At 39.7% G+C, this 27,856-nt stretch overlaps 1 long non-coding RNA gene and 1 pseudogene across 2 annotated transcripts in view; both read left to right on the top strand.

Annotated features, from left to right (window-relative positions):
• LOC311118200 (synaptic vesicle glycoprotein 2B-like) overlaps window positions 1-20,997 on the top strand; it is a 29,040-nt pseudogene extending 8,043 nt beyond the window's left edge. Inside the window, exons 8-13 of the transcript in view lie at window positions 5,659-5,751; window positions 16,778-16,866; window positions 17,046-17,173; window positions 17,440-17,535; window positions 17,839-17,998; window positions 20,486-20,997. The product of the transcript in view is annotated as a synaptic vesicle glycoprotein 2B-like (transcript). The remainder of the gene's footprint in view (window positions 1-5,658; window positions 5,752-16,777; window positions 16,867-17,045; window positions 17,174-17,439; window positions 17,536-17,838; window positions 17,999-20,485) is intronic.
• Window positions 12,648-16,585, top strand: LOC311118193. The gene is made up of 2 exons (XR_014611771.1): window positions 12,648-13,646; window positions 13,698-16,585. It is a non-coding gene; the product is annotated as an uncharacterized lncRNA (long non-coding RNA).
• Window positions 20,998-27,856: the final 6,859 nt, after the last annotated feature.

Here is a 27,856-nt window from a genome sequence, read left to right as displayed (position 1 = left end):
TTGTTGCGCCCTTGCAGCTGTTTGTTCAAGTTATTCAGGTGCTCTGTAACATCCACCATAAATGTAAGGTCCGGCATCCATTCTGCGGAATGAAATTCTAACACTGGTTTGCCCTTTTCTTCCATGAACTGTTCAATTTCCTCTCGTAAATCAAAGAAACGCCTCAGCACAGCACCTCGGCTTAACCATCTTACCTCAGTGTGGTATGGCAGGCCATAGATGTGGTCTTTCTCTCTGAGAATGCTGTCAAACTGACGGTGATTCAGGCTTCTGGATCGGATGAAATGAACAGTTTGGATGACCACCTTCATGACGTTATCCATCTTTAATGACTTGCAACACAAAGCCTCCTGGTGCAAAATACAGTGAAAAGTCAAAAAATCACGTCCTCCATTTGCAGATTGCACTTTCTCTCTGAACTTTGTCACAATGCCTGCTTTTTTCCCGATCATTGAGGGCGCACCATCTGTAGCCAGGCTGACAGCGCGGGACCAGTTCACTCCGACCCTGTCCAGCGCGCCGACGAGTGCGGTAAAAATATCAGCTGCTGTCGTTGTATCTGTCATCGGCACCAACTCCACGAACTCCTCGGTGACGGTCAATGTGTCATCAACTCCGCGGATGAAAAAATGGCCAGTTGTGCAACATCTGTAATGTCCGTGCTTTCATCAATTGCAACCGAAAACGCAATAAATGACTTTACTTTTTGCTTCAACTGGCTGTCCAAATCCACTGAAAGATCGGAAATCCTGTCTGCAACTGTGTTTCTTGTCAGGCTGATATTTGCAAAAGCCTGCCGCTTTTCAGGGCACACAATCTCCGCTGCCTTCATCATGCATGTTTTTACAAATTCACCCTCACTAAATGGTTTTGAAGCCACTGCGATTTCATTAGCAATGAGGTAGCTAGCTTTCACTGCAGCGTCACTGATGTCTCGGCTGTGAGTAAACACAGACTGCTGTTTCTTCAGACCCGCCAACAGTTCATTCACCTTCTCTCATCTCCGCTGTCCTTGAAAGTTGTCATATTTGTCGGCATGAAGACTCACATAGAGGCGACGAAGGTTATATTCTTTCAGCACTGCAACATGCTCTGAACACACCAAACATACAGCTTTCCCATTCAATTCCGTGATTAAATAGGATGACCATTTTTTTTGGAACACTCTGCACTCTGCGTCCACTTTTCTCTTTTTTGACAGAGACATATTGGGGCAATGAGGGTGCCAAAGCACATAATGTTAAAAGTAGAAGCCGTAATAAATATTGCGGGCAAAACAAAGTAGCTCATTGGCTGCACGTGCTTGACCTACTTGCTCTGCCCCGGTATAAACAGTTTGCTTGCTTAACACAATTGCTATTGCGCCATCCAGTGGACGCAATTGGAACAGCAGTTTATTTTATTGAAAAATAGCAGCGCATTTTTATACCCCCAAAAAAAAAAAAAAAAAAAAAAAAAAAAATTTAATTTTTTTTTTTGAAATCATCTCGCGGGCCGGATTAAACCCGTTTGCGGGCCGGATCCGGCCCGCGGGCCGTATGTTTGACACCCCTGCTGTAATCGCTCCCAAAGGTGCTTCAACAAAGTACTGAGTAAAAGGTCTGAATGCTTATGTAAATGTGATATTTCATTATTTTTATTATTTTTACCTGATTTCGCTTTGTCATTATGGGGTATTGTGTGTAGATTAATGAGGAGAAAAACAAAACAATTTAATCCATTTTAGAATAAGGCTGTAACATAACAATGTGGCAAAAGTATGAAAATGTATAAACTCACTAACTGTAAGTCGCTCTGGATAAGAGCGTCTGCTAAATGACTAAAATCTAAATGTAAAAGTCAAGGGGTCTGAATACTTTCCGAATGCACTGTAGGTGCTTTTAAATAGGAAGACACACCACTAGCTAACAATCAATGGAAGTGATAGGGGCAATCGTCTAATGTTTTTTAAAGAATTGCCAAATCACCTTTGAGTAACGTCAAACCAAATATTGCGTTGATTTGACTCTTTTCTTTAACATTGCATGATTGCCCCTATCATTTCCATTGATTGTTAGCTAGCGCTGGCTAAAGATAGCAGAAGTTTCTAGTGGCTGTTTAAAGAAACCATGGATTACAGTTTCTCCTTGCACATGTCATAGACTACTTTCAGGGGATAGGAACCATCTAACATCAAGTTATAAAATCCTGAACTTCCCCTTACATAGTACTTCATTCATTTGTTAACATTGATGGTCTGTAAAAACCAATTACTATATGAATGGACAAAGTCATCGATCACGTGACACTGTTCATTCCTATGTCATGATCTCATCAGTCCATTCGAAGCTTTCAGGCCCCGTACACACTCCGGTCGTGCAACGGATATACAACCAGACCTGGGTTCAAATACATGATTTTGTATCACATATCAGTATAGGATTAGGTATGCTTCATATTGTGGACCCTGCTCAATATACATATCTTGGAGGGACCAGTTAGACAAGGGGTGTCATGTGGCTCATGGGCAGTGGCGATTCTAACATGTAAATCTTGGTGAGGCAAACCCCAAAACTTTTTTTGCTGCAATGCACAACACCACCCTAAACAATACATTAATTGCACTATAACGGTGACAAACGGTGCCCACAAACTGTTAGGGCCTACATAAAGCTGTCCCAACAGAAGTCCCAACAACTTACCACTGCTACACCTGGCTATCAGCGGAGCCTTGTCTGGCAGCGAAACAGTTTATTCAGCCTCATTTACTGCCTTTTTAAAAACATAGCTGATATGGCTGACTTGCATAAGCAAATGTGGTTTCTACTGACAATTGAGATGTACAAACTATGGCATAAGGGGACGACGAGCGGATAAGAGGCAATCCGTAATTTCGATTAAGACATTAATGAGCGAGCTAGGACGGATGTAGTCAATATAACAATTTGTTCAGCACTTTTGAAATGTACAGCGACAGAATTCAAACATGGGCCGTTCTTACAGTATTTTCCCTCTACACCAAGTCAGAACCGTAGAATAAATAAAGGGGGTATATAAGCAGACAATGAAAGCTCTTACAATATTAAATGATTACATTTTTCCCTGAGTTCCCAGTTGTCTTGAACTCACTGAAATCAGATTTCCCAGTTCCGAGTTAATTTTGGTTTGAGCGCGGCCGAAATCATGCTGGATTGACAGCATGGCCAATGTTGAATGTTTATCATTTTTAGCTTGGAAAAGAGACCTTTTAAACCCAGACTTGGGACCACACACCCACTACACTGAATAGCAGGCTAGTGATTAATTTGCAATGCTTGCAGTTAGCCACTGATTCCGTCCAAACCACTCATTGTTGAATTTGCAATTTCCAACTTGGAAATGAGCACCGATACGTTTTATCTATAATTTCTCTTAATTATTTATCTTTATATGACAAGGATAAAAAAATATTTGCCAGTAGATTGTCGACTTGATTCATGATGACGACTGCTTGCTAAGATTTTGAAAGTATGACGTTGACTGTCCCCCCCAAAAAAAATTGTAAAGTGGTTATCCCACTGGCTATAGGGTGAATGCATCAATTTGTGAGTCGCTCTGGACTAGAGCGTCTGCTAAATGACGTAAATGTGCCCTTGAGCAAGGCACTTAACCCTAATTGCTCCTGTAAGTCGCTCTGGAGAAGAGCGTCTGCTAAATGACTAAAATGTAAAATGTAAAAAAATGATCAGTCCAGTCAAAGCTACTGTAGATTTGATGTCATGTTATTTGTGGCCAATGACCTTGAGCCTTCTTGGATGGGCACTTCTAATGTAACTCTATGGCAGCACCCAAGGGATTGCATTTTCGAGCTCTACCCTTAGATTTGGCGGTGACGTAGTGTCCCCATGAGTGACAGAACACTGAGCCAATCAAGGCACAACTATAGAACATTACCAACTCCTATGCTCCGTATTTTCCGCTGGCTGCCCCACCACCACAGAAAGCACTGAGCTAGGCTGAAACGCCTGCATTTTGGAGCTGCCTTACTCAAGAAAGCTAAAAAGAGACCATGTTTGTATGCTGCTTTATTAACTCAATGATATACAGTGAGGGGAAAAAAGTATTTGATCCCCTGCTGATTTTGTACGTTTGCCCACTGACAAAGAAATGATCAGTCTATAATTTTTATGGTAGGTTTATTTGAACACTGAGAGACAGAATAACGACAACAAAATCCAGAAAAACGCATGTCAAAAATGTTATCAATTGATTTGCATTTTAATTAAGGAAATAAGTATTTGACCCCTCTGCAAAACATGACTTAGTACTTGGTGGCAAAACCCTTGTTGGCAATCACAGAGGTCAGACGTTTCTTGTAGTTGGCCACCAGGTTTGCACACATCTCAGGAGGGATTTTGTCCCACTCCTCTTTGCAGATCTTCTCCAAGTCATTAAGGTTTCGAGGCTGACGTTTGGCAACTCAAACCTTCAGCTCCCTCCACAGATTTTCTATGTGATTAAGGTCTGGAGACTGGCTAGGCCACTCCAGAACCTTAATGTGCTTCTTCTTGAGCCACTCCTTTGTTGCCTTGGCCGTGTGTTTTGGGTCATTGTCATGCTGGAATACCCATCCACGACCCATTTTCAATGCCCTGGCTGAGGAAGGAGGTTCTCACCCAAGATTTGACGGTACATGGCCCCGTCCATCATCCCTTTGATGCGGTGAAGTTGTCCTGTCCCCTTAGCAGAAAAACACCCCCAAAGCATAATGTTTCCACCTCCATGTTTGACGGTGGGGATGGTGTTCTTGGGGTCATAGGCAGCATTCCTCCTCCAAACACGGCGAGTTGAGTTGATGCCAAAGAGCTCAATTTTGGTCTCATCTGACCACAACCAACACTTTCACCCAGTTCTCATGCGTTTTTCTGCATTTTGTTGTTGTTATTCTGTCTCTCACTGTTCAAATAAACCTACCATTAAAATTATAGACTGATCATTTCTTTGTCAGTGGGCAAACGTACAAAATCAGCAGGGCATCAAATACTTTTTTCCCTCACTGTATATATTTCTTAGCTAAAAAGTTGGGGCTCAAAACAGTTGGCACTCATGATCTTTCTCATCAGTCCCTCTTCACAGTAATGGCCCCAAATGGCAAAATCACACTTGCAAGTTAGACAGACACACAGTATATTTTTGTCTCACATATGTTTTAGCTCCCCATATCCCTGTACTAAAAGCTGCACAATTCTGTTGATATCATCTTTTCAAATCCCTTTATGTTTTGGCCTCAAGTAACTGCACATACTGTATTAGCTCATATACCAGAGGTGATCAATCTTGGGACTCTATTCAATCTGTATCGCTGAGGTGCTACAGATTGCGCGATAGAAATGTAAAGGTCATTTCCAATTGAGCCGATATATGCAGTGTTTCCGATGAATGCAGTCTCCGCTAACGCGGAAACATTGCCTTTCAATTTAAATCACACTGAACTTCCGTGATACGGATTGAATAGAGCCCTTACCCTTCACGTTTCAGTGTGGTTGAAGGCTTTTGCTCCAGCCAAGCAGTAAACATACTTGATTCTACTAATCATAGTCTTCCATCATGGCCTTGATTAGTAGAATTAGATGTGTTAATGATGCTACTACTTTTCACTTGATGTCATGTTAAATATGGTGTGTTGTGTATCGTTGACAGATTTGTGGGCTGCATGCCCCTTCTGAGAAGAAAGAGAGGGAGACTATGAGAGGTGGAACACACACTCAACGCTTTGTCAACCTCCTCAAACAGGTAACACCATGCATACATGTACACGTGCTCACAGACATAGGAGACAGGCACATACACAAATAGGCGCACACACACTCGTGTTTTTTTTTTTTTCAAGACTGAAGCGCCCTCCGATGGGATATAACAGCTTCAGAACTAATGGATTTGCTGAAGGAAATGTTGTACTGTACTTAATGCTGCATCTCAGATCCCCTATATATATATATATATATATATATATATATATATATATACATAAATACATACATACATACATACATACATACATACATACATACATACATACAGTGGGGAAAAAAAGTATTTAGTCAGCCACCAATTGTGCAAGTTCTCGCACTTAAAAAGATGAGAGAGGCCTGTCATTTTCATCATAGGTACACCTCAACAATGACCGACAAAATGAGAAAAAAAATCCAGAAAATCACATTGTAGGATTTTTAATGAATTTATTTGCAAATTATGGTGGAAAATAAGTATTTGGTCAATAACAAAAGTTTCTCAATAGTTTGTTATATACCCTTTGTTGGCAATGACACAGGTCAAATGTTTTCTTTAAGTCTTCACAAGGTTTTCACACACTGTTGCTGGTATTTTGGCCCATTCCTCCATGCAGATCTCCTCTAGAGCAGTGATGTTTTGGGGCTGTCGCTGGGCAACACAGACTTTCAACTCCCTCCAAAGATTTTCTATGGGGTTGAGATCTGGAGACTGGCTAGGCCACTCCAGGACCTTGAAATGCTTCTTACGAAGCCACTCCTTCGTTGCCCGGGCGGTGTGTTTGGGATCATTGTCATGCTGAAAGACCCAGCCACGTTTCATCTTCAATGCCCTTGCTGATGGAAGGAGGTTTTCACTCAAAATCTCACGATACATGGCCCCATTCATTCTTTCCTTTACACGGATCAGTCGTCCTGGTCCCTTTGCAGAAAAACAGCCCCAAAGCATGATGTTTCCACCCCCATGCTTCACAGTAGGTATGGTGTTCTTTGGATGCAACTCAGCATTCTTTGTCCTCCAAACACGACGAGTTGAGTTTTTACCAAAAAGTTTCATCTGACCATATGACATTCTCCCAATCCTCTTCTGGATCATCCAAATGCACTCTAGCAAACTTCAGACGGGCCTGGACATGTACTGGCTTAAGCAGGGGGACACGTCTGGCACTGCAGGATTTGAGTCCCTGGCGGCGTAGTGTGTTACTGATGGTAGGCTTTGTTACTTTGGTCCCAGCTCTCTGCAGGTCATTCACTAGTTCCCCCCGTGTGGTTCTGGGATTTTTGCTCACCGTTCTTGTGATCATTTTGACCCCACGGGGTGAGATCTTGCGTGGAGCCCCAGATCGAGGGAGATTATCAGTGGTCTTGTATGTCTTCCATTTCCTAATAATTGCTCCCACAGTTGATTTCTTCAAAGCAAGCTGCTTACCTATTGCAGATTCAGTCTTCCCAGCCTGGTGAAGGTCTACAATTTTGTTTCTGGTGTCCTTTGACAGCTCTTTGGTCTTGGCCATAGTGGAGTTTGGAGTGTGACTGTTTGAGGTTGTGGACAGGTGTCTTTTATACTGATAACAAGTTCAAACAGGTGCCATTAATACAGGTAACGAGTGGAGGACAGAGGAGCCTCTTAAAGAAGAAGTTACAGGTCTGTGAGAGCCAGATCTTGCTTGTTTGTAGGTGACCAAATACTTATTTTCCACCATAATTTGCAAATAAATTCATTAAAAATCCTACAATGGGATTTTCTGGAAATGTTTTTCTCAATTTGTCTGTCATAGTTGACGTGTACCTATGATGAAAATTACAGGCCTCTCTCATCTTTTTAAGTGGGAGAACTTGCACAATTGGTGGCTGACTAAATACTTTTTTCCCCACTGTATATATATATATATATATATATATATATATGTATGCTGTTGGCCTTATAGTAATAAATTATGTATCGTTAAGGCAAAATGTTTGGAAATGTCAAAAGTAAAATATAGTAAACATGATTGACATTCTATAATCCAGATGTATGTTTAAATAAGCAATATAGCCAATACAGTGTGTAACCATGCCTTAATGTATGTATGTGTATTATTTTTGAGAAAGGGTCTGCCACCAATATAATGAGATAAGAGGAAGAGGTCATATGGAAAAGTTCACATAGCCTTTTTGGAGAAAAACAACATGTGACATCTAGACGTTGAAAGATAAGGGTGGCGTGGCCATGGAAGAAGTTAATCAATTACCCTAAGGATAGCAACTGTGTATGCTATGCAAGGATGACTATGCTCTTGTATTTGTATAAAAGGAGATCTTTGAGCCAAGGAGAGCCAGTTCTTTCTGCATGGAGAAAGGCTCAGGCTTTGAATGCAATAAAGTCTAAATTCTTAAATTCACAGGCTCTGATGTCTTGAGAGATATTTTTGAGTTGATTATCTAGTAAAATGTTTCTACAACATAATTGGCGTCACGAACAGGATTTGATAGGGATCAGTGACGGTATGTATTTGCAGTTGTGAAACGGCTTGGACGGACCATACAAACAAAAGCGGCCGCTTTTAAAAAGGTAAGAAGTTCTTACTAAAATAGTATAACGTTTGTGTGGTCCGATCCGGGGCTCGGCAACATCTAAAGAAATACCAAGTAGGTCTCTCCAAATTTAAGAACCAGAAAGTTAGACACTATGAGCTTTTGAATTTAAGAATACATGTCGCTGTTGTTTGTCTGAACCGTCTGTTCAATTGATTTGATTCATTTGATTCAGTTGATTCATCTTGCTGATTGCTATGTCTGGGTCATTTCGACACGGGTGGTTGTACGGCTGGCTGAGCGATCAGACAATAACAGGTTAAGTCCTGCAGATACCGCTTTAGACGTTAATCGTCTTGAGGACTGCATAGGTAGGCAGAAATCCTGGGTAATGCCGCTTCTTTTTCTGTGTTGAGGAAGTGTAACAGAAAAATTAGGGCAGAATTGACAGGTCGCTTAGCAAAGCGTAGTATAAATAGAAATCTTGTGGATACCGCTTTGGAGGGCTATAATTAGCATTCCATTGGCCTGAACAGACAAGATTACTTACGGATACCGCTCTGATGATAAATTCTTTGTTAGAGGTCTGTACGGGTAAGTAGTGAATCATCCTGTGTTGTGATGATGTCAATATTATGTAGGGTCTATCATTTGATTCATTTGATTCAGTTGATTCATCTTGCTGATTGCTATGTCTGGGTCATTTCGACACGGGTGGTTGTACGGCTGGTTGAGCGATCAGACAATAACAGGTTAAGTCCTGCAGATACCGCTTTAGACGTTAATCGTCTTGAGGACTGCATAGGTAGGCAGAAATCCTGGGTAATGCCGCTTCTTTTTCTGTGTTGAGGAAGTGTAACAGAAGAATTAGGGCAGAATTGACAGGTCACTTAGAAAAGCGTAGTAGTGAAGTCCAGGTATGTAATACTTAGGGGGCTATAAATAGAAATCTTGTGGATACCGCTTTGGGGCTATGATTAGCATTCCATTGGCCTGAACAGACAAGATTACTTACGGATACCGCTCTGATGATAAATTCTTTGTTAGAGGTCTGTACGGGTAAGTAGTGAATCATCCTGTGTTGTGATGATGTCAATATTATGTAGGGTCTATCAGGTAAAAAAGTTAGGTCATCCTGAGTAGATGAACGGGTTAAATAGCTACAAGGGCTTCCAAATTTTGATAAAGTGTTATATATAGAGTAGGTCTGCTCATCTGTGTGAGTGAGAATATAATATTAAATCCTGTAAGTAGATAGCCTTTCTGTAAGGAAGGGAAATCTATTTGAGGTTGGTTGAAGCTTCTGTCTGATGGAGAAAGGGTGTGCAAAATCTCTCTTAGGAAAGAGAAGAATAAATGGTGCGTGGGTATTCATTGACCAACTGAGTGTAGAAAATTCACGTTACCAGGAGGGGTAGAATAAATCCTGTTGGAGGAACAGGTCACGTTTATTGGTGTGGTCATATGACGTCTATGCATTGTATTTTGATAAATCTGTTAGGGTATGTTTCTGACATTATATTTAGAAACTTTAGAGGTGATGCAGTATTATGATAAATTGACTACAGTAAAATAATAACTAGGATAGGGTTAACATTCCAAATTTGGGCCCTTTGATAGAATAAAATATTCCTGTAGGTTATACAAAGTAATTAAGGGCGTTTAAGAACAACATTGTATAAATATGGAATAAGAGTGGTATAATGATGTAAATTAGTTGCACTCTGAAGTTTGAATGATGAGATATAGAGGTGTGTTTGATAATTATAGATACATTGAAATAATAAGCTTTTCTTGTAAATTATATCTTGGAGTTTCGTACAACAATGCCTGTCATAGAATTTTGTAAGATCAGGGAATAGTGACCAGCATATATGATTCTAGGAGGATTCTATGACTGAGGGAAAGGATTTGGGTAATTTGTTGTTTGTTCTGCTGAGACTAGATGGTGATTAACTGATTTGTGGCAATAAAGAATAATTAGAAACATGAATGGTTTGGTAGATATGAATATATGGAATATAATGAATTTTATGTGAGTGTGATTTAATACGAGGGATTGGATAAAATTATAGGTGTTGATTTGCCCAAACACGTAGATGTACGTGGAAATGGGAGAGAGTACATAGGACATGTGGTAGAATTAAGCATTATAATAAACTATCTATTATTTCAGAAGCAGATATATAATTCATTTGGTTAGGTCGTTAGATCTATTTCAAAATCAATGAATGTGGGGTTTGACTTGTTGACTGCTAAGTTGATTACGTTGAGCGTGTGAGATCTGTGTCCTTCAAAGCTATTTTCTGATAAAGTGTGGTATGTGTCAGATACTGAAACTACTGACCATTATCATTGGAATAAAGGAGGATTAACTTGTCATTTCGATAAAGCATAGATTCTGCATCGCTGAACAGAGTCTAGGTTTTCTAAGTAAAGTTTAGCTACAGTTGTGGGTTGTTTAGATTGAAGGAACAGTCAGGACTATTAGTTATTGTTAGGATGTGAGTAGATTTTACTAATGCCATGAATTAGTTTCCGGTAAAAAGAGAGTCATACTTGTTTGACTGTATCGAGCTGAAATAGTTATTTAAAGAAAGTTTGAATAGTTGGATGGAAAACATGCATTTGACAAAATTCTAATTGTTATTACTTTATTCTATGGTTTGCGTGACATCAGTAATGTATGCGAATAGTTGAATTCTAGAATGATAATGTATTTTAGTTACGTGAATTGGGGGATGCAAGAAGCTTTGGCTATTATGCTATAGTGGGTTCTAGATTTGTTGAATAAACAAACTCATATTTTAAACTAAAGTAATGCAATAGGCTACAATTATAACATTATCAGAAAAAGGCACTATATGCTCATCTGTGGTCCTCTGTAGCTCAGTTGGTAGAGAACGGTGCTTACAAAGTCAGGGTAGGGTGTTCGATTCACAAGGGGGGCTAGTATAAGTATAATAATGTATGAGCCCACTAATTGTGAGTCGCTTGGAAAAAGAGCATCTGCTAAAATGTTAACGGATATGGAGAGAAGAGTGCGTGGTAGTCATTGAATGAGGTTTTGCTAGATTAAATGAGTGACAATGGTGAAATATGTCTATAGATAAATTGGATTGTGATAAATTGATTATTTCAATATATGATGGTAAACTACAGCAAGTGTTTGGTATTACTTGTAGCTTACTTAGAAAGGATATATTAATAGATTCATTCATTCTGATAATGGCGGAGTGGGGGTTTAATTGTGTGGCTATGATTTTAGTTGATTACAGGAGAAATAGGATATAGTTTACGACTTATGGAGAAGTGAACGTCTTTTATGGTAATAGATCAACTGAACCAAACATATGACATTACTACGGCAATTTAGGATGGTTAATGTTGTTAAGTGGGGTTTTTAAACCCTATGATAGAGGTAAATGCAGAACGCTGTTTGAAAGTGGTTTTATTTCGTCTGCTAGGAAAAATTGAAGAATTTCCATTTTTTCTCTGTGGATGTTAAACTTGCTGAAACGTGAGAGCGTTATAATGGACATTATGGGGTACGTTAGGTGTACGGGGATCGTGTGTTTTGTGGGAGGTCGTGGAAGGTGGAATGTAATCGGCAGGAGATTGCTAGCTAGTTAGCGGTGAAAGCTAGTGTGGTTTTCGTTGGGTGACGTCATTTGCTCTATGAACTGGAAGTAGATGCTTTGTGTGGCACTGGTGGAGCGACGGGTAACGGTACTTTTATGGTGAAAGTTGTCAATGTGTGCAGAGGGTCCCTGGTTTGAATCCAGTAGGGGACAGAAAGCAAATCTTTTACATTGATGGTATTGATGTGAATTACTGGTTTCGTTGATAACATTATAGGGAAGATGTCCTACCAATCTATGTCGAATAGGATAACATAGTAATTGAAATTGCATATTGGTGAATTGGATGTTTTATTGATTTATATTTAGGAGAATGAGAATATGTTATTAGGTAGTATTGCTTTGTGGAGACGATTAAATAATGAAGAACATGTCTCGATAGTTGAATAAGGAACGATATTTGATAATTGATCATTTTATTATGACATTATATAGTTTGTGTAAACAGCAGTGAGTTATGATGATGTTTATTACTTCAGATAACGATAAATTGTTTATAGTACGTTGAACCTGGGGAGGTAGTTGTTGCTGTTGGCTTGATGGATTAAGTAGACATCTTTTTATGGGTTTTGGATTATGAAACAATAAGTTTGTATTTTAGGTAAAAAGAAAAAAGAAAACATCGATGCAACAGTTTGCGACGTTTAAATTACTAAAAAGGGGTTATAGGTTTATAGTGGAAGGTGTAGTTAACTTAATAAAATGGGTTAATATATAGTATCTTCTAAGTGGGAGTTTTCTTTTAAGGATTGATGGGATTCTCCTATAATATTGTGTTAGGGGTGAGATAGGAATGGGGAGATATGTATGATGTTTTGTGTGTAATTACTATCTTTGGATTGATGATTATATGTTAACGACATGTATACTTTCTCTTCCAGGAACATGGGGATTTCTTTATTGGGAGGTTAAAAAAGTCTGTAGGCTAAGGTGGAACTAGTTAGTAAAATTAAGTAGTTTTATTCTTAGGTTGTCATAGGGAGCTACAAAAATAAATAAGGCCTGGCCATTTTTGTTTGTTTATTGTTTTACTATATGGTGTTCAAATAACCACAAACAAACTACTTAGTATGAAATGTTAGTTGTATAGGATTTTTATTTCTATTTGGGGTTTTTTGACAGGATGGAAGTGAAATATCTTAAAGGGGCATACACATGTAATGTGGGTTTTATTTACTGAGGGATAAGTAAATATGTGTGATTTATTTTGAAAAGAGCTGTACTAAGGAATTACAACATTTATGAAAGGTTTTGATGGTTGTTAGAAGTAGTATACTATAGGATGAAACAATTCATTGAATGATTTCAATGACCTCTGAAATCTGTCCTGGCTTTATAGTGTGACCTGATCACCCGCACTATGAATTCTAGAGGCATGCTGAATTAAGGGGTTAGATAAAATAAGGATAATTGTGAAGAAGTTTACAAATTGGAAAAATCCTATATATAAATTAGTCTAAACAGGACAAGGAGGAAGTGAGAGTTAGTCCTGAAGGAGAAGTATTCCTTGAATAGTGTTATGGAATACAGTTAAGTAAAGATGTGCTCAAGGGTTGTCATTTTAAGGTTAGTTATTATGTTAGGTTTGATAGGCAATATTGTTTTGTTTTGTTTTTTGTACACATGAATCACGATGTGATGTATGTGTCCAAGGGGGGAAATATGCAGGGTGTATTAAGGATGTGAGCAGTAGTAATAATGTGTTATGGGTTAGGTTAAATCATTTTTGTTTTTGTGATAGGTTAAATATTTTTTTTTGTGTTAGGTTAAATCATTTTTGTTTTTGTGATAGGAGGCATGGTGTAGAGGTGGTCTGTCTATGTGATAAGTGGACTACAACAAGCTGTAAGTGGGTGTGCTTCATAATCTCAAGGCTTCTTTTAACGGATGAGAGGACATGAGTAGCATACTGTGTCTCACCTAACATAACAATGTTCTTAAGATTTTATTTTCATGGGTGAAGATAACTCTGCCCAATTGAGTAGGATAATCTGAGTATTTTCTGTGCCCTGGAGACTATGTGATGGCAAAAGACTACAGAAGAAAGAGCTGTACCAGGTGTTGTTGGCTACCTTAATGATGGTAAAACTGGTGGAGACAGATACTAAGATTCATGTTTCCCACTATAGGAGTGTTCCAACCTCAGCCATTGGGTAGCATTGTTGTCTTTTGTGTGTGTCTGTGCTTGTGTTTTTGCAGCAGTAACTCTGAGCTTTCCTGTGAGAAGGCTGATAGAAGGACACTTTTCACAGACCGATGTTGATAGATTGAGAGGGACTTTGGCTGATCCGGAAATCCTAGTGATGGGGGAAGGTTAACAACAAAAGTGACCTACATATCGTTGTCCAGGTTATACTGACGATGGTACGGATAGAGGGGAGTATCGGGTATCATCTTAACCATTGTACCAGAGTGAGGGAACTGATGATTGAGAGATTCCAGACCTCCAAGATGCACCAGATATCCTTATCATTGATTTCTCTGTACTTGACTAGTTACCTGATAATAAGGGGAATGGAGTACTGATAATAATAAAGAGCAGAAGAACAAGACATAGAAGGGATATAGACAGGATTAGAATGTATATTCTTGCACAGGCAGGAACCATAACTAAAAATACAGGAAGGGATCACTATTAAAATACAAGGGTTAAAATAGTATTGGTGTGTGAGAAACCAGCACAAAGAGTATGGGGAAGTCACATGGGGTAGTGTGACCTTAAGGTAATGAAAGAAAGAGACAGGTGAATCATAGACATAAGGAGAACAGTCCAAGATTTAGATAAACAATTTGATGTAGTATTTGGTGTTAGATTTCCAGGGGAAAGTGGTATTAGAAGAGAGAAGTGTAAGCAATTGTTAGAATAGGAACAAGGAAAGGGAAACACCAGAGTAATGTCAAATAGAGTATGAGCAAAAATATAGGAATGTTACAATAAAACAATTGTGTTATATAGTTTGGAAGAATTCAAGGGAGAATGTGAAACATAATGATTTGTCATGTAGACGATGTTACTAGGGATGTTTTGGATTGGAAATTAACTCAACTGAACTGTTATGATCTGTCCTTTCCTGAGGTTACAACGGATGGTGTCGTAATGCATTGCAGAGATCAATTGGCTCAGAACGGTGTAAACCTCAATAAAAACCAAAAATCCTCTACTCGGCTGAAGAAGAACAACAAAGGCGTTGAAGATGTTCCTGTCTGACACCACCCCTGCCAGGAGACCTGAATCCAGCATCAAATATACTGGGTTGCACATGGACAAAACAGGATGATGGTGGAGGTGTGGTGGTTCAGGTGTGACATTGGAATTGGGACATTGTTATGGGTAATCCAAGATGAACTATGAAGAACATAATGAAGACGCCAGAAGATTGAGTGCCGGAAGAGGAAGGGAGTGTTAGTTGAGGTAGTATGTTGATTAAGGAGGTATTATACACTACTAAATTTATAGTAATTTGGACAATGCATTAGGGTACGGATCTGTTGTAATTCTCGTTATGAGGAAGTTAATGCTAGAATTATTATAATATAAATATACATTCGGCTAGTGTCAATATGTGCCAAGGTGAGAGATTTAACTTTGAATGATGGAACCAAAGTGAATAACTAAGAATTGTCATTCTAAATTTGGTTTGGGTAATTTATCTGATAATGACTATGAATTATAAGGTGACTGATTGATTTGAATAAGTTATTAATATGTTAATAACTAATGATGTTGACATTGCAATTAATGGGTTAGATATTGACATTGATTATTTTGATTGTTATAATACTTGTGATATGGGGTAAAAAGGTTATGTAAGCTAAAGATGTTTACACTATTTTTAACATGTCCTAGATATTATGGTTAAAACAAAGTTGCATTTATTTCTTATATATTTTGATGTGTTAGGATACTACCACGTATATTGGAAATATAACAAAATAAAAGGGGAGCAATGGTTACAAAGCTCAACAGCAACAATTGGAGGTTAGCTTAAAGGGAAACCTTCAAGACTTGTAACCAATACCTGACTGGGCTCTGGGTCCTCATCAGGATGGGTCAGACAATGAGGAAGATACATTGGTCTGAATATATATTCTTATAAAATGTAACCACAGATGTCAAGGCTAAGAATAAGTATATGCACATGCTTACACTCATTTTATGGTATCTTTTGTTTTATTGGTTGGGACTTAAAAGTCCCAAAGGGGGGATTATATAGTAATAAATTATGTATCGTTAAGGCAAAATGTTTGGAAATGTCAAAAGTAAAATATAGTAAACATGATTGACATTCTATAATCCAGATGTATGTTTAAATAAGCAATATAGCCAATACAGTGTGTAACCATGCCTTAATGTATGTATGTGTATTATTTTTGAGAAAGGGTCTGCCACCAATATAATGAGATAAGAGGAAGAGGTCATATGGAAAAGTTCACATAGCCTTTTTGGAGAAAAACAACATGTGACATCTAGACGTTGAAAGATAAGGGTGGCGTGGCCATGGAAGAAGTTAATCAATTACCCTAAGGATAGCAACTGTGTATGCTATGCAAGGATGACTATGCTCTTGTATTTGTATAAAAGGAGATCTTTGAGCCAAGGAGAGCCAGTTCTTTCTGCATGGAGAAAGGCTCAGGCTTTGAATGCAATAAAGTCTAAATTCTTAAATTCACAGGCTCTGATGTCTTGAGAGATATTTTTGAGTTGATTATCTAGTAAAATGTTTCTACAACAGCCTTTAGATTCAGGTTTTTCTTTATCACATGAGGTTCAGCACAAAGTAAAATACAAACCCTGTATGTGAATTTACAACAACGCTTCTTGTATGTAGAACATGTTTATTTTCACTTAAATCAATGTTGCTTGTGTTGTAGGGCCTGACACCAATAAGACAGCTGTTTGTTGGAGAGTTGGCCTCTAGAAGTGTATGTCTGGTCGTCATATTCTACTGCATCTCATTTGGGTGGGTCTCAGCTCTCCTTAATACAATATGTCTGTCTTCAGCTGTCCTTGTTATCCATACTGCATGTACGGATGACTTTTGACACATAAATATACATAAACATTGACAGTTTATACCTGGGGGTAGTTATCCTGTGTCCTAATCCCTCTCTCTCTGTGTGTGTGTGTGTGTGTGTGTAGGTACTATGGGCTGTGGATGTGGTTCCCAGAGCTTTTCAAGAGAGCAGAGGATGGAGGCTCTCCTTGTGCCAATGTGTCTCGCTTCCAAAGCCATGACAACCAAAGCTGCTACCCAGTCAAAACGGCAGGTGTGTACCAAACACAGGAGCAATGCACTTCTCAATAAAATGCTCACTCCTGCCAGACTTCAGAAATCGGTTATGTGTAAACAGTAGCTATGTATGTTAAATCTGTGGGCACCAGTTTCTCTTTAATGATGAAATATTGTGCTATCTTTAACATTTTGCTAAGTTTGTTATTCAAGTAAAAAAGTATATTTCATGGGACTTTAGTGGCACTTTTATTTATTGAAGACTAATTGTGTGTGTGTGTGTTGGACTGCTTCCTTTCGCAGTGTACATGGAGGGCTTTGTCACTGCAGCCTCCAACCTACCAGGGAACATCTTCACCATTCTCCTAATGGACGTCATTGGAGGAAAGGCCCTGCTTTGTGAGTTGTTTTTCCCTCCCGTCTTAAAAGACATAAGAGCATGATCGAAAATATGCATTTAGTTATTAGAAGTTTCAGTGACATATTGTTGCTAAATCAGGATAATTATGCAGCATTGGGAATGGTGTCATAAAATGGCCATTTAGCAGACACTTTGATCCAAAGCCACTCACAGTTAACCCATGTTTGTGGTCTATGCAGGAATCAAACCCACAAGTCGAAGTTGCCTAGAACCATTCTATTCCCCTGTGTGTGTGTCATCTGTTTTTTTTTTTTATGTATGTACTGTGCTCTCTGTCCCAGGTTGCAGCCTATTGTTGTCCAGTGTGAGTGTGTTCCTCATCTACGAGGTGAAGACGAAAGCTCAGAGTCTGCTCATCTCCTGTGTGTTCAGTGGAGTGTCTGTGGTGGCCTGGAATTCCTTGGATGTGTTGGGCACCGAGCTCTACCCCACCCAGCTACGGTAACCGCTCCATCACTGCATACACCAACATAATAGCCCCGGTCCCAAATCTGTTTGTGTTGCCTTCCCAACTCCTATTTACTAGAAGGCTTCACGGATCCACCTGTACCCGAATACCCGAGACCCGAGCGGGTCCGGATCCAGAATTCGAAATAATGTCACGGGTCTGGGTCGGATCTATTATGATTGTCACTGGTCTCGGGTATGTGTAATTTTAGCGGACTTGTCCGGAAGGGCCCGTACAGATCAGAAAGGAGACATTTTGTAATTTATGCTGCTGCTCTTGCTTTTCACGAGAGTAGAGCGTGTAGCTTGTTGTTGACCAATCATAAGTCATCAAAGCGGCATTAGGCTAAAGCCATAGAGCCTCGCTCGGTGTGAGGCAAAAGTTAGGAGATATCTAAATCAATGTAAGATGGAATTAAAAGTTAAAGGAGAAGGCTACAACGACCAAGATCCAACAGGTAGGCTGCTAATTCATATTCTTAATGGAGTTGTTGTCATTCGTAACTGTAGGATGAGGAAGCGCATGCACTGCGGCCTCAGTTAGCCTAGCTAGCTAATGTTAGCTAGCTTCTCCTGGTTTGATGCAGTCCAAGACAGGTACTACGTAATCATATTGGATGATAAATAACCTAGCTGTGGCAGCTATTAGTCTACTATAGCGCAAGTCGGCTTGGTTGGTTGCTGTCTCTCGTCTCTTCCTCCCTGCTCCCCATGTCACTCATTCACAGTACAGCCTCTCCCCCGCCTGCTAGAGTGACACCCCTCTCCCTCCTCTCGCTTATCAGCTCTTTTTAATATACACTACTGGTCCAAAGTTTTAGAACACCTAGTCAGTCAAGGGTTTTTCTTTCTTTCATTTTACTATTTTCTACATTGTAGGGCCCCGTGTAGCTCAGTTGGCAGAGCATGGCGCTTGCAACGCCAGGGTTGTGGGTTCGATTCCCACAGGGGGCCAGTATGAAAAAAGTATGGAAAAGTATGAAAATGTATGCACTCACTAACTGTAAGTCGCTCTGGATAAGAGCGTCTGCTAAAATGACTAAAATGTAAGACATTAAAAACTATGAAGTAACACATATGGAATCATGTAGTAACCAAAAAAGTGCTAAACAAATATATATATTTTATATTTGAGATTCTTCAAATAGCCACCCTTTGCCTTGATGACAGCTTTGCACACTCTTGGCATTCTCTCAACCAGCTTCACCTGGAATGCTTTTCCAACAGTCTTGAAGTAGTTCCCACATCCGATTTATCCCAAACCATCTCAATTTGGTTGAGGTCAGGGGATTGTGGAAGCCAGGTCATCTGATGCAGCACTCCATCACTCTCCTTCTTGGTCAAATAGCCCTTACACAGCCTGGAGGTGTGTTGGGTCATTGTCCTGTTGAAAAACAAATGATAGTCCCACTAAGCCCAAACCAGATGGGATGGCGTATCGCTGCAGAATGCTGTGGTAGCCATGCTGGTTAAGTGTGCCTTGAATTCTAAATAAATCACAGACAGTGTCACCAGCAAAGCACCCCCACACCATAACACCACCTCCTCCATGCTTTACGGTGGGAAATACACATGCGGAGATCATCCGTTCACCAAGACACAGCGGTTGGAACCAAAGATCTCAAACTTATCCTCTGCAGCAGAGGTAACTCTGGGTCTTCCATTCCTGTGGCGGTCCTCACAAGATCCAGTTTCATCATAGCGCTTGATGGTTTTTGCGACTGCACTTGAAGAAACTTTAAAAGTTCTTGAAATGTTCCGTATTGACCTTCATGTCTTAAAGTAATGATGTACTGTCATTTCTCTTTGCTTATTTGAGCTGTTCTTGCCAGCCCCCCATACCTTGTCACAACACAACTGATTAGCTCAAGCGCATTAACTTTTAAGAAGGCACACCTGTTAATTGAAATGCATTCCAGGTGACTACCACATGAAGCTGGTTGAGAGAATGCCAAGAGTGTGCAAAGCTGTCATCAAGGCAAAGGGTGGCTATTAGAAGAATCTCAAATATAAAATATGTTTTGATTTGTTTAACACTTTTTGGGTTACTACATGATTCCATATGTGTTATTTCATAGTTTTGACATCTTCACTATTATTCTACAATGTAGAAAACAGTAAAAATAAAGAAAAACCCTTGAATGAGTAGGTGTGTCCAAACCTTTGACTGGTACTGTACATAACGGGTCTAGTTGTCCTCGGGTCCGTTTGGAACGGGTCTCTATATTTAAAAAATGAATTTATGCATGTTGAGTCCGGGTGGGAAAGCCCCAGGTCCACTTTAGAACGGGTCCTATTGGTCCTCTATTGTCACGACTGGTCCAAGATCTGTTTCTGCTGTCTTGCCAACTCCTATGACATGCAATGGGACCAAGCTACCAAACAGCCATCTTTTTAAAACATTTCCCAGCAAAGGCTCTTTGCCAGGCTGATTGTCTTGTCTCTCACACTGTGCTCACTGTCAATCTTGGTTTATTTTAGGTCCTCCGCTCTGGGCTTCTTCACAGGAGTAGGCAGAGTGGCAGCCATCATGGGTAATATAGTCTTTGGCCAGTTGGTGGACACCAACTGTGTGATACCAGTTCTACTTGTGTCTGCTTTGCTGCTGACAGGGGGGATCACTGCCTTGCGCCTTCCAAGCACTAAACAGGCAGAGCTCACCTGAGGCCTCTGTGAAATGAAGTCCAGAAGACACATTGTTTATTCCTGCTTGTAGTCCTCGCCAAGGGTTATTCCCTGAACCTAGTCTACCTAGAGATGCCTTTTTCCAATCATGACCAAAGATATCAGATCTAGAAGACATTTTATAAAACGGATGTTATGAAATGCTGGATTGCACAAGTGCACTTTTAGAAACCGTGTACCTTAATGGTTTCTCAGTCATTAACAAGTCATTGACCAGAGCTAATACAGTGAGGGAAAAAAGTATTTGATCCCCTGCTGATTTTGTACGTTTGCCCACTGACAAAGAAATGATCAGTCTATAATTTTAATGGTAGGTTTATTTGAACAGTGAGAGACAGAATAACAACAAAAAAATCCAGAAAAACGCATGTCAAAAATGTTATAAATTGATTTGCATTTTAATGAGGGAAATAATTATTTGACCCCCTCTCAATCAGAAAGATTTCTGGCTCCCAGGTGTCATTTATACAGGTAACGAGCTGAGATTAGGAGCACACTCTTAAAGGGAGTGCTCCTAATCTCGGCTTGTTACCTGTATAAAAGACACCTGTCCACAGAAGCAATCAATCAATTCGATTCCAAACTCTCCACCGTGGCCAAGACCAAAGAGCTCTCCAAGGATGTCAGGGACAAGGTTGTAGACCTACACAAGGCTGGAATGGGCTACAAGACCATCGCCAAGCAGCTTGGTGAGAAGGTGACAACAGTTGGTGCGATTATTCGCAAATGGAAGAAACACAAAATAACTGTCAATCTCCCTCGGCCTGGGGCTCCATGCAAGATCTCACCTCATGGAGTTTCAATGATCATGAGAACGGTGAGGAATCATCCCAGAACTACACGGGAGGATCTTGTCAATGATCTCACGGCAGCTGGGACCATAGTCACCAAGAAAACTATTGGTAACACACTACGCCGTGAAGGACTGAAATCCTGCAGCGCCCGCAAGGTCCCCCTGCTCAAGAAAGCACATATACAGGCCCGTCTGAAGTTTGCCAATGAACATCTGAATGATTCAGAGGAGAACTGGGTGAAAGTGTTGTGGTCAGATGAGACCAAAATGGAGCTCTTTGGCATCAACTCAACTCGCTGTGTTTGGAGGAGGAGGAATGCTGCCTATGACCCCAAGAACACCATCTCCACCATCAAACATGGAGGTGGAAACATTATGCTTTGGGGGTGTTTTTCTGCTAAGGGGACAGGACAACTTCACCGCATCAAAGGGACGATGGACGGGGCCATGTACCGTCAAATCTTGGGTGAGAACCTCCTTCCCTCAGCCAGGGCATTGAAAATGGGTCGTGGATGGATATTCCAGCATGACAGTGACCCAAAACACAAAGGAGTGGCTCAAGAAGAAGCACATTAAGGTCCTGGAGTGGCCTAGCCAGTCCTTTCTGTGGAGGGAGCTGAAGGTTCGAGTTGCCAAACGTCAGCCTCGAAACCTTAATGACATGGAGAAGATCTGCAAAGAGGAGTGGAACATAATCCCTCCTGAGATGTGTGCAAACCTGGTGGCCAACTACAAGAAACGTCTGACCTCTGTGATTGCCAACAAGGGTTTTTCCACCAAGTACTAAGTCATGTTTTGCAGAGGGGTCAAATACTTATTTCCCTCATTAAAATGCAAATCAATTTATAACATTTTTGACATGCGTTTTTCTGGATTTTTTTGTTGTTATTCTGTCTCTCACTGTTCAAATAAACCTACCATTAAAATTATAGACTGATCAGTTCTTTGTCAGTGGGCAAACGTACAAAATCAGCAGGGGATCAAATACTTTTTTCCCTCACTGTACAGTGAGCTCCAAAGGTATTGGGACAGTGACACATTTTCTGTTGTGTATTAAAGTAGTCAAAAGTGTAGTATTTGGTCCCATATTCCTAGCACGCAATAATTACATCAATCCTCTGACTCTACAAAGTTGTTGGATGCATTTGCTGTTTGTTTTGGTTGTTATTATTTTGTGCTCAATAGAAATGAATGGTAAATAATGTATTGTGTCATTTTGGATTCACTTTTATTGTAAATAAGAATAGAATATGTTTCTAAACATTTCTACATTAATGTGGATTAGTGTTGCATGGTATACCGGTACCACGGTAATATCACGGAACCAAAACCTCATGATACTTATGATCCCAACGTTATAGAATATTTAATATAGTTTCATATAATACTAAAAATTTTCGGTCCTATCGATCTAAAGAAGGTGCTGGCGCCTGGTCATAAAATGTTTATAAAGTCAGTTTTGTTTATAAATTCTGATAAAAAAATCTCTTGTATGTGCCGGTCCAATAATGTCCACTTGACTTATGTCCTCATGCCATATCAAATCAAATCAAATCAAAATTGTATTTGCCACAAAACAACAGGTGTAGACATTACAGTGAAATGCTTACTTACAAGCCCTTAACCAACAATGCATTTTTTTAAGTAAAAAAAAAGAAGAAGAAAAGTGTTAAGTAAAAAAATAAAAGCAAATAACTAAAGAGCAGCAGTAAAATAAAATAACAGTAGGGAGGCTATATACAGGGGGTACCGGTGCGGGGGCACCGACTAGTCGAGGTAATTGAGGTAATATGTTGGTAGAGTTGTAAGCAGCAGCTGTAATCCGCCAGCCGCATCCCCTTCCAGCCATCACTCACCTGTTTCTCTCTGTCCGTTCTTCCTGCGCATCCATTCCTTCATCAGTTTTTAAAATATAATTTAGCCGTGATGGCTAAATTAGTCTTCTGTTGTTACATTTGTACATTTAATACGTTGGAGTAGCGTGTGCAGAGTGAGCAAAGTTGATACATTGTATATAATTTCATCCCTGGTATAACCAAGAGCACAGGCCAGTCTTATAGGCTTTGCAAGTTTGCTGTCAGTCAGCAGTGCCAGAGAGGAAAAACAGCTTTGACAGTCATACGTGTAGCTTTAAAGCAAAGAAAACGGCTTGTCTCTAGATCAAATGGTAAAACACATTACTCAGATTACCGGAGCTACCGTTTTTTCTTCCTGTGTGATTTAGCACATATTTGATATATACTGAACAAAAATATGAACGCAACATGCAACAATTTGTAAAGGAAATTTTACTTTGTGCATCTTGTCTTTGGTGTCATAAACAATCCTTGGTTCCTGCCTGTGTCTGGTCAAGATATGAGGGGGGGACAGTCATGACCCCCTCCGGAGGACCATCTGGCAGAATTCCCAGAATATGTTCTTTAAGTTAAGCTAGGAGACAGAGCCAGTCACATGTAGGAACCAATACAATGAATCATGTTTATGTAGGTTTATGTAGCTGTATATAAGGCTCTATGTAAGGAACGCCCTTTTAAAGCTCACTTCAGAACGGTACTTTATGCAACTAAATTTGACTGTGACCTCTCCAGCTTGCTGGCAATAAAGAGTGATTCATTTAATATTGACCTTGAGTGTCCTGTGTAAGAATTTCCACAACAAACTTCAAAGATTTTATTGAGTTACAGTTCATAAAAGGAAATCAGTCAATTGAAATAAATTCATTAGGCCCTAATCTATTGATTTCACATGACTGGGATTACAGATATGCATCTATTGGTCACAGATACCTTTAAAAAAAAAAAGTAGGGGCGTGGATCAGAAAACCAGTCAGTATCTGGTGTGACCACCATTTGCCTTTGAATAGAGTTTACCAGGCTGTTGATTGTGGAATGTTGTCCCACTCCTCTTCAATGGCTGTGTGAAGTTGCTGGATATTGGCGGGAACTGGAACATGCCGTCGTACACGTTGATCCAGAGCATCCCAAACATGCTCAATGGGTGAGTGAGTACGCAGGCCATGGAAGAAATGGGACATGTTCAGCTTCCAGGAATTGTGTACAGATCCTTGTGACATGGGGCCGTGTGTTATCGTGCAACATGAGGTGATGACAGCGGATGAATGGCATGACAATGGGCCTCAGGATCTCCTCACGGTATCTCTGTGCATTTAAAATTGCCATCGATAAAATGCAATTGTGTTCGTTGTCCGTAGTTTATGTCTACCCATACCATACCCCACCGCCACCATGGGGCACTCTGTTCACAACGTTGACATCAGCAAACCGCTCGCCCACATGACGCCATACACGTGGTCTGCGGTTGTGAGGCCGGTTGGACGTACTGCCAAATTCTCTAAAATGACGTTGGTGGCGGTTTATGGTAAAGAAATTAACATTCAATTCTCTGGCAACAGCTCTGGTGGACATTTCTGCAGTCAGCATGCTAATTGCATGCTCCCTCAAGACTTTAGACATCTGTGGCATTGTGTTGTGTGACACAACTGCACATTGTAGAGTGGCCTTTTATTGTCCTCAGCACAAGGTGCACCTGTGTAATGATCATGCTGTTTAATCAGCTTCTTGATAGGCCTCAGCTGTCAGGTGGATGGATTATCTTGGCAAAGCAGAAAGGCTCACTAACAGGGATGTAAACAAATTTGTGCACAACACTTTTGAGAAATAAGCTTTTTGTGCATATGGAACATTTCTGGGATGTTTTTTTCAGCTCATGAAACATGGGACCAATACGTTACGTGCTGTGTTTATATTTTTGTTCAGAGTAATTTCACAAACCATGTTGCGGGCCGTTTTAAACTAATCCCAGGCCGCTTATTATTGTTTTGATAACAAACAATGTTGTTCAAATTTGATTGGCACAGGAAGAAAGGCCTGGTATCGTATCGTTGGTATCATGGTAGCATCCACATTAATGTAGAAGTGTTTAGAAACATTCTATTCTTATTTACAATAAAAGTGACTCCAAAATGACACACTACATTATTTACCATTCATTTCTATTGGGCACAAAATAATCTGCAACACAGCCAAAACAAACAGCAAATGCATCCAACAAGTTTGTAGAGTGACAAGCTTGATGTAATCATTGTGTGCTAGGAATATGGGACCAAATACTAAATTTTAACTACTTTAATACACATAAGTGAATTTGTCCCCCTATTTTTGGACCCCTAAAATGGGGGGATTATGTACAAAAGGTGCTGTAGTTTCTAAACGGATCACCCGATATGGATGAAAATCCAAAGTGCTGGAGTACAGAGCCAAAACAACTATTTTTGGCGCTCATTGTGTATCAGATATTGATTATACATTGCTTCATGAATTCATTGCTTGAGTCTGGGATCTTAAAGGGAAACTCCACTTACTATCTTTTGATCTTCCTTTCATTAGACCACTTGATACAATCACAAAATGTTTTGCATGTCAGCGTCAACTTTTCAAGATATTGGATTTCAAGAAACCAAATGTCACCAGCCACATCACAAAACGCATCATCATGACTTTGACTGCTGACATGCAAAACATTTTGGGACTGTATCAACAGTTGATTATTGGGAAAAAAATAACAAAGGATAGTTTTTGAGTGGAGTTCCCCTTTAAGTGAAGTCACAACGTTTTTGTAAAAATGCTAAGCAAATAAAATGTACAGGTAATTGCATTGAGTTGACTTAATTAGATCCAAAGATTTATGACCATCTGTAAGGATGGGTTGCCACTGCTTATAGTCACTGCTATAACGCACCTTGCATCGAATTCCAGCCAAGGGCTATTACGAGTTGTTGATGTTCTATGGATGTAAAAGGTTGTTATCAATAAAACATGACTATAGTGCAGAGCGTTCGATTTGGCTGCTGGGGGACAAGGAATTGGCTAAACATAGTTATAAGTAGACCTAATGTATTTTTTTTCTCCAACCAACGTAGGCATACAGTACATAGCGAAGTTAGTTACCTGTGTCATTGCCAACAAAGGGTATATAACAAAGTATTGAGAAACTTTTGTTATTGACCAAATACTTATTTTCCACCATAATTTGCAAATAAATTCATAAAAAATCCTACAATGTGATTTTCTGGATAAAAAAATTCTCAATTTGTCTGTCATAGTTGATGTGTACCTATGATGAAAATTACAGGCCTCTCTCATCTTTTTAAGTGGGAGAACTTGCACAATTGGTGGCTGACTAAATACTTTTTTTCCCCATTGATTGATGGACCACGTCAAATTGTCTAGCTAGCTAATAACAGATCACCTCAATATGGCTAGTTGACAAGCTAACTTTCAGGGGATAAACTAGATGGCTATATTTGAGAGGACCAAACCTGCCGTAATTATAAATAAATGTATAAATCAATCAATACACACAAATACATGAATTAATAGATAAATCAAAAAATGCACACATAGATAAATAATTATTAAAATATTTTATCCCACTTTCTTACATTTTCATTTATGTTATTTCTTCATTTTGGGGGGGGATTTGCTTGTATTGTTTTGTATTACTGCACTGTTGGAGCTAGGAACATAAGCATTTCTCTACACCCACGATAACATCTGCAAAATATGTGTACGCCACCAATAAAATAATTGTTTTAATGTATTTATTTCTGTATTTCTTCCTCCAACATGATAATGAGGGGGTGTCAAGCAAACGTACAGTGCCTTGCAAAAGTATTCATCCCCCTTGGTGTTTTTCCTATTTTGTTGCATTACAACCTGTAATTTAAATGGATTTTTATTTGGATTTCATGTAATGGACATTCACAAAATTGTCCAAATTGGTGAAGTAAAATGAAAAAAAATTACTTGTTTCAAAAACTTCTACAAAATAAATAATGGAAAAGTGGTGCGTGCATATGTATTCACTCCCTTTGCTATGAACCCCCTAAAAAAGATCTGGTGCAACCAATTACCTTCAGAAGTCACATAATTAGTTAGATTGCACACAGGTGGACTTTATTTAAGTGTCACATGATCTCAGTATATATACACCTGTTCTGAAAGGCCCCAGAGTCTGAAACACCACTAAGCAAGGGGCACCACCAAGCAAGCGGCACAATGAAGACCAAGGAGCTCTCCAAACAGGTCAGGGACAAAGTTGTGGAGAAGTACAGATCAGGGTTGGGTTATAAAAAAATATCTGAAACTTTGAACATCCCACGGAGCACCATTAAATCCATTATTAAAAAATGGAAAGAATATGGCACCACAACAAACCTGCCAAGAGCGGGCCGCCCACCAAAACTCACAGACCAGGCAAGGAGGGCATTAATCAGAGAGGCAACAAAGAGACCAAAGATAACCCTGAAGGAGCTGCAAAGCTCCACAGCGGAGATTGGAGTATCTGTCCATAGG

Source organism: Coregonus lavaretus (genome assembly GCF_964263955.1).
Source record: "Coregonus lavaretus genome assembly, contig: HAP1_SCAFFOLD_435, whole genome shotgun sequence".
NCBI classification, from domain to species: domain Eukaryota; kingdom Metazoa; phylum Chordata; class Actinopteri; order Salmoniformes; family Salmonidae; genus Coregonus; species Coregonus lavaretus.
This window is presented reverse-complemented; position numbering and strand designations above follow the sequence as displayed.